At 36.8% G+C, this 13,455-nt stretch overlaps 1 protein-coding gene across 11 annotated transcripts in view; it reads left to right on the top strand.

Annotated features, from left to right (window-relative positions):
• The first annotated feature begins 316 nt into the window (after positions 1–316).
• The window catches only part of ODF2L (outer dense fiber of sperm tails 2 like), a 58,227-nt gene continuing 45,088 nt past the window's right edge, over positions 317–13,455 (top strand). For 4 of the 11 annotated variants that reach the window (XM_058303225.2, XM_071217309.1, XM_071217310.1 and 1 more), the window contains exon 1: positions 317–529. The gene's annotated coding sequence lies outside the window, so the exon portion shown is untranslated. Of the gene's footprint in view, positions 530–631; positions 730–13,455 lie in introns of those variants that run through there. The other 7 variants (XM_058303226.2, XM_071217308.1, XM_071217312.1 and 4 more) reach the window with 5 other exon arrangements.

Below are 13,455 nucleotides of genomic sequence, written 5' to 3' on the forward strand. Positions count from 1 at the left end.
TCTTCGCTTTTTCAATTTTCCCCTTTACAGAGCAAAAGCGAACACTTCCATACAAAGGACCAGAATATTTAGACATTAATTGAACTCATTTCCCCGGATTTGGCTGAGCTCAGTTAACATGTTCTTTAACTAATAAGCGCTTCCTAAATCAAGAACCTAAAAAAAAAAAAAAAATTACCCCGAGAAACTAATGACAAAGAGCCTTCTCCCCTGAACTCCATCCCTTCTCCCCCGCTAATAGGAAGAGAGCCCCGGCGCCCGCTTTTACAAACAGGGCCAATGGGCTGCGCCGGATGCGGACCCAACGGAAGGGGCGGGGAGGTCGTTGCCAGAGAAGCCGTTTGCCGGTTACTAGCTAAGCTTTGTCTCCTCGGCAGCCCCACTTCCTAGGCGGGCACTCCTCCATTGCAAGTAGTTCTAGGAATTGTCGTGCTTCTCTCTTCGCGGTCCTTGCCTTTCTTTCTAGTCTTTCACCCACTGCCCCCTGCATTTCGGTCCATCCTAGCTGGTCCGGGGCTGAAAAACACAGGTATGCTTGCAGCTACTCCCACTAACAGTCGCAAAGCGCCAGCTTTTGGGCCCCCATTGGGCCTTTTTCCTAGCGGAGCGGCGGCGGGGTGACGCCATGGCTACGTGCTGACGCGGCGGCGGAGTGCAGGCGCGCCTTGGGGCGAGGACCCGTAGGCGGGTACCGCGCCTTGCTCTCTCCACGCTGCGGGGCGAGCGGTGGTAGGTTCCGGGAGTGAAATGCCCTCGCACCGGCTCCGAGCAACCCCGCAGCCCCCTTCTGCGCTTACCCTCAATTTCCCCAGACTGCCTGTACTGGGGAAAAGGCAATACTCCTAGGAAGGGTGCAGTCCTTGGGACATCAGGGCGGATCTTAGCGAGGTGGACTGGTCCAGAACGAGCTCCCCCTACCTTTCCCCGGCGGTCCCCAGGCCTGAGGCGTTTCTTTCAGAAATAGCCATTTATCAGAGGTTCGAGTGACTTTTAAGCGCCCACTATATGCTAGACTGTGCGCCTTCGTAAGTGAAGAATACACTAGGAAAGCACCGGAAATAATTCCTTCTCTGGGGGCCCTCGGTTTCAGCCGCTTCCTGGAGACCCCTTCAGTGTGTGGTTAGCGTAAGTCATAGAGGTAGAGGCAGACGTGCGGTCTGTGCCCGCTCTGCCACGGAACCAGCTTTGTGGCCTTGGCCAGGTCTTTTAACCTTTCTGGCTTCACTTTCCTTATCTGTGAAAAGGGGACAGTAATAATTACCTTGAGGTAGTTGTAATGAAAGAGATCAAGTAAATGCAGTGCGAGATTTTGAATATAGATGTTCAATGAATAGGCATTGTTCATTGAAAATAACCAGATTCTTTGGCTTGTGTTGGAAATAGACTATTTTGGAGACAAATCTCTGTTTCCTTATTACCTGACTCACAGTAAGCTTTCAAGTGTGTTTGAGTGAATGAGGTTCTTGCAATAGTTCTAAGAATCACTTGGTTAGTTATGGTTGAACAAACCGCAGTAAATCTGTCTGCATTTAAAATTAGTTTGATACTCTTCTGCTTACAGTAACAGTTTGTATTTCCTTAACAACTACTTAACCATTTTTTGCTTCTCTTTTGTTTCTGCTCATTTAACAATTGATGTGAATGGATAGTATAGGTTTTATATCCAAAGCATCCAAATATATGAGAAAAAGGCTTTGTTATTCAATGACTTCTGTTATTCATTTTTTGATTCATTTTATTCATATTTGATCTATACAAATACATAAGACTCGAGGAGTTGGGGACAGCAATAGGTTGAAATAACATCTACCCATTGGGCACAAATCTGTTGGAAGTAGATAATTATTTCCCCCGGGCTCTGATTTAGTAGCAGTCAGCCAATTTGTGATTACATTGAAGATGATTTTGTAATAATTCTGCAAGGAGTAGATCTTGAAAGAATTATTTGGAAGATAGAGTTGGCATGTATGCTGTGCTATGATATATAATATATAATTCAACCCTGCAAGCAATATCAGGAATGGTGAATGACCCAGGTTGATTATTAAAGAAAAGAAAAGAAAAATTATAAACAGAATACCTGGTGGGAAAGCAGGCCCAAGAGTGAGTTTTGCATGGTGTCAAAGGAGCCCTAAGTTAAAAAGAAAAAAAAAAAGCTTCTACTTCATTCCATTTGAACCTAACATCACCTTTTGTTGGCAAAGATTATTCTCATGGAAAGCCAAGGTCCAGTGTGACTAACGGTGTCCATTGTTGATGTCAGGTGGCCAGTAAGGGCTAAGAGCTGATGTTTTCTGAATCTGGTCCAGTGGTTTTTTCATTCTAATGTGCTGCCTCTGAGTCATCAAAGAAAAGTTAAATTATGTCCAATCTACTTGGACTCTGTTTAAGAAGGAAAGGAGAATGAAACAGTACTTTTAAAAGATTTTCTTCAAATTGGACTAACCTAATATTGTATTAAAGAGATAAATTATGATTGTCTGGAAATTTAATTTATCATGTGTGGAGAAATCTAAATGGTCATGGGTAAATGAGGTGTTGGTATTTGATACTTCTTTCTGTACTGATCTCTTGCTGGTCTGGTATTTTCATTCATTTAATTTTTCATTGTTTTTTCATATTTCCATTGTCAGTGGGAACAACTTTTATTTGATTTCTCCAAAAAGTTTTAGAGGAAAAGAATGTTAGAATTTCATCTCTCTAGGACCTTAACCGGTGTCACTGCTTCTACTCCTTCCCTCTATCTGCCTGGTTCTCTCTCTAAACCACCACCAGATTAATCTTTTAAAAACATATTCCAATCTTCCATTCCTCTGCTTAAAATTATTTAATGTCTTGCCTTAACCTTCAGAAAAAAATTCAAACCCTAGAAGTTGGCCATCTCAGCATGGTCCCCAGCTTCATCCCTTGCCACTTACCACCTTGCAAGTCATGTTCCCTCATGACCCCTTGCTCTTGCCCATGCTGTATCCTCTACCTGTAATACTTTTTCTGCTCCCTTTTGCCTGGCTGTGACTTGTTCTGGAGGACTCAACTGAGTTTCCACCTCTCTAGTAAGTCTTCCAGCATCCTGCAGTGGGCATTCGGTATCTCCTTGGTCTTCTCACAGTACTCCACGATTCCCCATCACAGCTTTTAGCACACTGGATTTAGTGATGTGGTCACTCATCTGCTCTCTCTTTTTTAGACTTGAAGTACATGCCTACAACTTGCTCAAACTTTTTTTATCACTGATTTCCTTGTATGGAACTTTTTAAAATATTTTGACTCAAAAATGAATTTGAAAGAGTGGTTTTACAACCTGACAGAATTAAGACAAATTTGTGAGTTATTTTCAGCTATGTAGATCCTTACATTGATTTGTATTTTTAGTATTTCATGGTTTTTGGTTCAAAACTGAGTCCCACCACTTCATTGTACTCGAGGGCAAGCTATTTAACCTTTCTAAGACTTGGTTTCCCCATCTTTGGCTTGAGGATATTAATAACAACTGTGAAAAGCTTTTCTGAGATGATAAGGTCTGTCATCACTCTGCTCAATAATTGGTAGCAATTGTCTTTATCATATTGAAGAGAAGGGAAGTGTTTTATTCTTTATCTGGTAAAGGATGCTGACTTAATGATTTAGGATTATATAATATTTTGAACATCTTTGGGGGAATTGAAGGAAACTAAAATTTTTGGCTCAGTTTTCTCCTGTGCAATTGGATTCTATATGGGGCACCTTCATCTCAAAAGTATTCCAATTTAAGCAATAAATGGTACAGCCACGCTAGCTTATATTTGAGAACCTAATCCATTCCATTCCATCTTTTAAAGTGGACAATGGTGGATATGATATTTGTCCTCACAGAGTTGATAGCCAGTCTAAAAGAAAACATGAGCATTTATGGAGCAATTAAATTCTAAACTATATGATTCTGAAAATACTATTAGGTGTTTAGAGTTCTATTTTATACTTATAGACTAGTAACTCTTGCTGTCAACTCTTCTCCTCCCCCATATTATCTATTCTACAACCCATCTTTTTAAGAGGAGTTTAATTTAATTTAAATTTAATTTAAACTCCTCTTTACTCTTTATTCATGGGAAAGAGGCATTAGCTGATTAGTTATCTAAGTTAATGTTCCAGTCTTTTTTTAAAAAGCAGTTTTATTGAGATATATCCAAATAGCGTACAGTCCATCTAAAGCAAGGATTCTTAACTCAGGGGTCCACGGATCCCCGAGGGGTTCTTGGAAAGATTTCAGGGGGTCTGTGAGCTTGAATTGAAAATTCAAAAAACCATTATTCTTGTGGGGACATGTTGGTATGGGTGTGATATGTTTATTAAATAATATACAGTATAGTGTGAACTTAGTATGATTTTAATTTTGCTATAGCATGTTCTGAGCAAAAAAGGTTGGTAGAGATGGTGGAAATGGTTTTATGATGCCATGGGAAAACTTAAATTTCTAACTGCTGAAAATGACCGTTTGAACAGATGTTGAACCATGTTAGGTTATCAGATATTGAAATTATGGGAAAGTTGTAAAACATAATTTACATAATTTTGAATAATCCTAAAATTTAAAGACATGCTGATGTTGAGTGTCTTAAAATTATCTGCCACTACATTCTGAAAAGGGACCCATGGTTTTCACCTGACTGGCAAAGGTATCCGTGAACAAAAAAGGTTAAGAACCCCTGATCTAAACTGTGCAATTAGTGGCTTTTAGTTTAATCACAGAGTTGTGCATGCATCACCACAATCAATTTAAGAACATTTTCATTACTCCAAAAAGAAAAGCCCCATTCCTCTTAGCAGTCACCTGTCAATCTCTGTGTCCTTCCTGGCCCTATATAATCACTAATCTATTTCTGTCTCTATAGATTTATTTATATTTACGTTTTATATAAATGGAATCATACAATATGTAGTACTTTGCATCTGGTTTCTTTTACTTAGTACAATATATATTTATTTTTTAATTAGAGAAGTTGTAGATTTACAGAAAAGTCACAGAAAAAATAGAATATTCCCATATCCCCTTATTGTTGACACTTTGCATTAGTGTGGTACCTTTGTTAAAATTGATGATAGAATATTGAAATAGAGCTAAGTATAGTCCATAGTTTACAGTAGGTGTATTTTTTCCCATATGTCTCCCTATTATTAACACCTTGTAAGAGTAACATACGTTTGCTAATAATTCATGAAAGAACATCTTATATGTGTACTACTAACCACAGTCCATCATCCACAGGGTTCTCTGTACTATATATTCCCAACTTTTACTTCTTTCATTCTATTAACATACATGACCCAAAATTTCCCCATTCATCCCTATTCCTATGCATAATTCTGCTCTGTTAATTATACTCACAACAATGTGCTATCACCACTGTTCATTTTCAAACCCTTATAATCAACCTTAATAGAAATTCTGTACAAATTAAGCCTCAGCTTCCAATTCTCTACCCCAATCTATCCCCTGGTAACCTATATTCTAGATCAGGAGTTCTTAACAAGGGGCCCAGAACTTGAAATTCAAAAAAACATTATTCTTATGGGGACATGTTCATGCAGCTGTGATATATTTATTAAATAATACACAGTATAGTGTAGACTTGGTAAGGGGTCCATGGTTTTCACCTGACGAAAAGGGGTCTGTGGAACAAAAAAGGTTAAGAACCCCTGTTAGAGATTCTGTCTCTGTGAGTTTGCTCATTATAATTAGTTCCAATTAGGGAGATCATACAATATTTGTCCTTTTGTTCATGCGTTATTTCTTTCAGCGTAATGTCCCCAAGGTTCATCCATGTTGTCACATGCATGAGGACTTCATTTCTTTTTCTTGGCTGAATAACCCATTGTCTATACATATACCACTTTTTATTTATCCATTCATTGGTTGATGGACATATGGGTTGCTTCCATCTTTTGGCAGTTGTGAATAATGCTTCTGTAAACATTGGTGTGCAAATATCTGTTTGAGTCCCTGCTTTTAATTCTTCTGGGTACATGCCTAGTAGTGGGAATGCCAGGTCATATGGTTATCCCATACTTAGCTTCTTGAGGAACTACCAAATTGCCTTCAACAGGGACTGCACCATTTTACAATCTCAACAGTGATGATGATTGTTTCACCATTGAATTTGATGATGATATTTCTCTACATCTTCTCCAACACATGTAATTTTCCTTTGTTTTTTAATAGTAGCCATTCAAGTGATTGTGAAATGGTATCTTATTATGGTTTTGATTTACATTTCTCTGATGGCTAGCGATGTTGAGCATCTTATCATGTGCTTTTTAGACCTTTGTAGAAATGTCTAGTCAAGTCTTTTGCCCATTTTAAAATTTGGTTGTTTGTCTTTTTATTGTTGAGTTGTAGAATTTCTTTATATATTCTGGATATTAAACCCTAATGGATATTAAACCCTAATGGTTTCCAGTTATTTTCTCCAGTTGAGTATGCTGCCTTTTCACTTTCTTAACAAAGTCCAGAAAAGTTTTTAATTCTGAAGAGATCCCATTTGTCTATTTTTTCTCTTGTACTTTTAATTTTGAGGAGATCCCATTTGTCTATTTTTTTCTTTCATTGCTTGTGCTTTGGGTAGAATCTAAGAAACCATTTCCTACCACAAGATCTCGAAGATGCTTCCCTATATTTTTTTCTAGGAGTTTTATGGTCCTGGCTCTTTGATCCATTTTGAGTTATTCTTGTATAAGGTATGAAATAGTGATCTTTTTTAATTCTTTCGGATATGGATATCCAGTTCTGTCAGCACTGTTTATTAAAGGGAGCATTCTGTCCCAGTTGAGTGGACTTGGCAGCCTTGTCAAAAATCAGTTGACCATAGATGTCTACTTCTGAACTTTCAATTTGATTGTATTGGTCAATATGTCTATCTTTATGCCAATACTGTGCAGGTTTTTTTGTTTTTTTTTTTTAGGAGGTACTGGGAATTGAACCCGGACTTCATACATAGGAAGCAGGCACTCAACCACTGAGCTATATCCACTCCCAGTTTTGACCACTGTAGCTTTGTAAAATGCTTTAACGTTAAGAATTGTGAATCCTCCAGCTTTTTTCGTCTTTTTCAAGTTTTTTTTGCTATTCAGTTTTCCTTTTTTGGCTATTCACGGTCCCTTACCCTTCCAAATAAATTTGATAATTGGCTTTTCCATTTCTGAAAAGTAGGCTGTTGGAATTTTTATTGGGATTATGTTGAATCAATAAACCATTTTGGGTAGATAGACATTTTAATGATATTTAGTCTTCGATCCGTGAACATGAAATGTCCTTCCATTTATTTAGATCTTCTTTGATTTCTTTTAGCAATGTTTTGTAGTCACCTATATACAAGTCCTCTACATCCTTGGTTAAATTTATTCCTAGATATTTGATTATTTAGTTGCTATTGTAAATGGAATTAAAGAAAATTTCCTCCTCAGCTTGCTCATTACTAGTGCATATTTGTAAGTTGATTTTGTATCCTATCACTTTGCTGAATTCTTTTATTCTAGTACCTTTGATGTTGATTTTGGGTGGACTTTCTATAGGATCATGTCATCTGCAAATAATGAAAGCTTTACTTCTTTCCTTACAATTTGGATGCCTTTATTTCCCCTTTTTTCCCCCCCAATAACTGCACTGGTTAGAACTTCCAGTACTATGCTGAATAACAGTGGTGACAGTGGGCATCCTAGTTTTGTTCCAGGTCTTAGAGGGAAAGCTGTCAGTCTTTCACCATTGAGTTTGATGTTTGCTGTGGGATTTTCATATATGCCCTTCATCATGTTGAGGAAATTTCCTTCTATTCCTATTTTTCTAAGTTTTTTTCAAGAAAGGTGCTTAAATTTGTCAAATGCTGCTTTTGAGGCAGTTGAGATAATCATGTGTTTTTTTTCCTTCATTTTGCTGATGTGATATATTAATTTTCTTATGTTGAGCCACCTTGCATACCAAAGATAAAACCCACTTTGTTATTATGATGATGTTGGCCTCATAGAATGAGTTAAGTAGTGTTCCTGCCTCTTCAATTTTTTGGAAAAATTAAGTAGGATTGGTATTAATTCTTGTCAGAATGATTGGTAGAATTCACCTGTGAAGCCACCTGGTCCTGGGCTTTTCTTTATTGCGAGGATCTTGATGACTGATTCAATCTTTTTGCTTATAATTGTTCTGTCGAGTCTTCTATTTCTTGTAGAGTCAATGTAGATTTTTCATGTGTTTCTATGAATTTGTCAGTTTCATCTAGGTTATCTAATTTTTTGGCATACATTGTTCACAGTATATTCTTATGATCCTTTTTATTTCTGTGGAGTCAGTGATAATGTCCCCTCTCTCAGAATCTCATTTCTGATTTTATTTTATTTTGCATTTCCTTTTTCCTTTGTGGGTCCAGCTAAGGGTTTATCAATTTTATTGACTTTCAAAGAACTAAGTTTTGGTTTTGTTAATTCTCTCTATTCTTTTTCATTCTTGATATCATTTGTGTGTGCTCTAATCTCTGTTATTTCTTTCCTTCTGTTTGCATTGAGGTTAATTTGCTGTTCTTTTTCTAGTTCTTCCAGGTGTTCAGTTACATCTTTGATTTGAGCAGCTTCTCTTCCTGCTCCTCCTCTTCTTCCTCCTCTTCCTCCTCCTTCTCCTTTCTTTTCTCTTCCTCCTTCTTCCTTCTTCTTCCTCCTCCTCTTCCTCCTCTTTCTTTTTCTTCTTCTTCTTTTTCATTTATTTATTTGAGGTACCCAGACCGAAAATTGAACTTGGGACCTTGTATGGGGGAAGCTGACGCTCAACCACTAGGAGGCGCTGGAAACCAAACCCGGGACTTTCCATGTGAGAAGCAGATGCTCAATTGCTTGAACCACATTCACTCCCCTCTTCCTTCTTTTTTATTGTAAGCATTTAGGGCTATTAATTTCCCACTCAGCACTGCCTTTACTGCATTCCCTAAGTTTTTTTTTTTTTTTTAATATATTTTTTATTTTTTTAAAAGATACTTAAATTACACAAAATATTACACACAAATAAGGGATCCCCATCTGCCCCATTCCCCACACCTCCCACCCTTTCCCACATTAACAACTTCTTTCATTAATGTGGTACATTCATTGCAATTGATGAACAAGCAATGCCAGTAAGCATGGATTATAGTTTACATTGTAGTTTACCCTCTCTCCCACTCAATTCTGTAGGTTATGGCAAGGTATATAATGGTCTGTATCAGTCATTGCAGTGTCATTCAGGACAATTCCAAGTCCCAAAAATGCCCCCATATTATACCCCTTTTTCCCTCTTCCTGACTTCAGCACCTCTAGTGGCCACTGTCTCTACATCAATGATATAATCTCTTCCATTGCTAGAATACCAGTAAGTCTACAATGTCTGTATTTTATTTCCCAATCCTGATGATTCTGGGATGGTGATGCCCACTCCACATCTAATTGAGAGGAGGCCTCAGTCCCATATGGCTGATGGATGGGACTCTCTTACTTGCAGTTGTAAACTTTGTCAGTTCCTTGGTACGGTGATTGTCCATCCTCACCTCCTTGTTGTTCTGGGTGAGTCCAATGAACTGGAGAATAGGTGTTGCAGCTCTGCTGAGATATATGCCTACCATTGTTCATTGTGGCATTATTCACTGTTGCCAAAAGTTGGAAACAACCCAAATGCCCATTAACAGATGAATGGATAAACAACATATGGTATATACGTACAATGGAATGTTACTCAGATGTGACTTCTCTCCATAAGTTTTGTTATGTTGTGTCCTCATTTTCAATTTGTCTCAAGATATTTACTAATTTCCCTAGCAATTTTCCTTTGATCTACTGATTAACACAGTGTTATTTAACTTCCATTTATTCATGTATTTTCCAGTTCTCTACCTGTTATGATTTCTAGCTTCATTCCATTATGATCAGAGATGATCTGTATGATTTCAGACTTTCTAAATTTATTGAGACTTGTTTTGTGATTCAACATGTGGTTTATCCTGGAGAATCATTCATGCACACTTAGAAGAATGTATAACCTGCTCTTTTGGGCTGCAATATTTTGTGTATGTCTGTAAGATCCAGTTCATTTTTACATATTATTCAAGTTCTCTGTTTCATTTTTGATCTTCTGTCTAGATGTTCTTTTTGATGAGAGTGGAGTATTGACGTTTCCAACCATTATTGTAGCAGTGTCTATTTCTCTCTTCAAGCTTTGCTAGTGTTTGCCTCACATTATTTTGGGGGCACCATGGTTAGGTGCATAAATATGTACAGTTTTTATTTTTTCTTGGTGGTTGTCCCTTTTATTAATATACAATGCCCCTTTTTTGTCTCTTATAACAGCTTTTGACCTAAAGTCTTTTTTGTCTGATATTAATATAGCTACCCCAGCTTCTTTTTGGTTACTATTTGCATGGAATGTCTTTTTCCATCCTTTATTTTAAACCTGTTTGTGTCTTTGTGTCTAAGGTGAGTCTTTTCAAAATAATAAGTAGTTGGAGCATACTTTTTTATCCATTCTGCCAACCTGTTTCTTTTGATTGGAGAGTTTAATCCATTAACATTCAACATTATTGCTCTAAAGGCAGTACTTCAACCATTTTGTCCTTTGGATTTTATGTGTCATAACTTTTTTTTTGGTCTCTTTATTCCTTTATTGCAACCTCCTTTTCTATGTAGTTGATCTTTTGTAATGTATCTGACTGATCCCTTTCTCATTTCTGTTCCTGTATATTTTTATAATACTTTCTTTGTGATTAGCCTGGGGATTATATTACACAACCTACATCTACAATTTACCAAATTGAAAAGATACCAAGTTTGCTTCAATAGCATACATTCAGTAGCATTCTCTGCTCCCATATCCCTCTGTTTCCCTTCTTTATTTTGTTTTTGTCCTTTACCACTTTATAATTTGCACTTGCATTTCAGAAAATATGCCTTTTTCTTCAGTTATATTCTGATTCTTATAGGGATTTAAGAGTAGGGTTGTATATTGTGGATATAGTACTATTGGGTGTTCCATTTACCCTTTTAGTTACCCTTCTCATAATCTTCATTTCTTCACACCACTCCAGAGCACTCTTTCCTGTCTTTTTTTTCTACCTGCAGAACTACCTTCAGTACTTCTTTTTTTTTTAACTTAATTTGTACATTTAATAATTGAAAATATAAACAATTAAAAACTAAAAAGAAAACACAGTGGAATAAAAACAGACATTTCTCAGTCAAATGTACTGGATATATACAAATATTTTTTTAATCATACAATATGTTAGACAATATATTGGTTCATAGCAATGCAGTCATACAGTATTTGTCCTTTTGTGTCTGGCTTGCTTCACTCAACATAATGTCCTTCAGGTTCATCCATATTGTCATATGCTTTATGACTTCACTTCTTCTTAAAGGTGCATAATATTCCATCGTGTGAATATATCACAGTTTGATCATTCATCTGTTGATGGACACCTGGGTTGTTTCCAACTTTTGGCAATTGTGAACAATGCTGCTATGAACATCGGTGTACAGATGTCCATTTGTGTCACTGCTCTCAGTTCTTCTGGGTATAATATATACCCAGTAGTGTTATTGCAGGTTCACATGACAAGTCTATATTCAGCTTCTTTAGGAATGCCCAAACAGTCTCCACAGTGGCTGTACCATTCTACATTCCCCTCAACAGTGAATAAGTATTCCTGTCTCTCCATATCCTCTCCAACACTTGTAGTTCCCTGTCTTTTTAATAGTGGCCATTCTGATAGGTGTGTAACGATATCTCATTGTAGTTTTGATTTGCATTTCCCTAATCATTCGCGATGTTGAGCATTTCTTCATGTGTGGTTTTTTTTCTTTTTGCTATTTGTATTTCTTCTTTGGACAAAGTCTATTCAAGTCTTTTGCTCATTTTAAAATTGGGTCATTTGTCTTTTTATTATTGAGTTGTAATATCTCTTTATATATCCTGGATATTAAACCCCTATTGGACATATGATTTCCAAATATTTTCTCCCATTATACTGGCCTCCTTTTTACCCTTTTAACAAAGTCCTGTGAGGTGCAAAAGCCTTTAATTTTGAGGAGGTCTCATTTATCTACTATTTCTTTTGTTGCACATGCTTTCGATGTAAGGTCCAAGAAACTACCACCTACTACAAGGTCTTGAAGATGTTTCCCTATATTTTCTTCTAGTAGTTTTGTGGTCCTGGCTTTTATATTTAGGTTTCTGAGCCATTTTGAGTTAATTCTTTTATAGGGAGTGAGATAGAAGTCCTCTTTCATTCCTTTGGTTATAGGTATCCTATTGTCCCAGCACCATTTGTTGAAGAGACTGTTTTGTCCTGCTAATGTTAACTTGGTAGATTTGTCAAAAAACAAATTGACTGTATAGGTGAGGGTTTATTTCTGGATTCTCACTTCTGTTCCACTGATCTATGTGTTTATCTTTATGCCAGTACCATGCTGTTTTGATCATTTTAGCTTTGTAATATGTTTCAAGGTCAGGTTGTGAAATGCCTCCCACATTGCTCTTCTTTTTTAGAATGCATTTGGCTATTCATTTCCCTTCTACATGAATTTGTTAATTGCCTTTTCTAATTCTGTAAAGTAAGCTGTTGAGATTTTGATTGGTATTGCATTGAATCTATAAATCGCTTTGGGTAAGACTGACATCTTCATGATATTTATTCTTCCATTCTATGGACACGGAATATCTTACCGTTTGTTTAGGTCTTTTAAAATTTCTTTAATATTGTTTTGTAGTTTTCTGCATATAGGACCTGTGCTTCCTTGGTTAAACTAATTCCTAGGTATTTGAGTCTCTTTGTTGCTATTGAAAATGGAATTTTCCCCCAGATTTGCTCCCCAAATTGTTTAGTACTAGTGTACAAAAACATTACTGATTTTTGCGTGTTGATCTTGTATCCTGCCACTTTGCTGAACTCATTTATTAGCTCAAGTAGCTTTGTCCTGAATACTTCAGAATTTTCTAAGTATAGAACCATGTCCTCTCAGTGAGAGTTCTAGTTCCTCTTTTCCTATTTGGATGCCTTTATTTATTTATTTTTTTCTTGTCTAATTGCCCTAGCTAGAACTTCTAGTACAATATTGAATAACAATGGTGACAGTGGGCATCCTTGTCTTGTTCCTTATCTTAGAGGGAAGGCTTTCAACCTTTTCCCATTGAATATGATGTTGGCTGTGGGTTTTTCATATATGCCTTTTGTCATATTGAGGAATTTTCCTTCTATTCCTATCTTTCAAAGGGTTTTTATCAAAAAAGGATGCTGGATTTTGTCAAATGCCTTTTCTGTGTCGATTGAGATGATCATGTGGTTTTTTTACCCTTTATTTTGTTAATATGGCACATTATATTGATTGATTTTCCTGTGTTGAACCAGCCTTGCATACCAGGAATAAATCCCACTTTGTCGTGATGTATAAGTCTTTTGATATGCTATTGGATTC

The sequence above is a fragment of the Dasypus novemcinctus genome, chromosome 9, assembly GCF_030445035.2.
Source record: "Dasypus novemcinctus isolate mDasNov1 chromosome 9, mDasNov1.1.hap2, whole genome shotgun sequence".
In the NCBI taxonomy this organism is placed as follows: domain Eukaryota; kingdom Metazoa; phylum Chordata; class Mammalia; order Cingulata; family Dasypodidae; genus Dasypus; species Dasypus novemcinctus.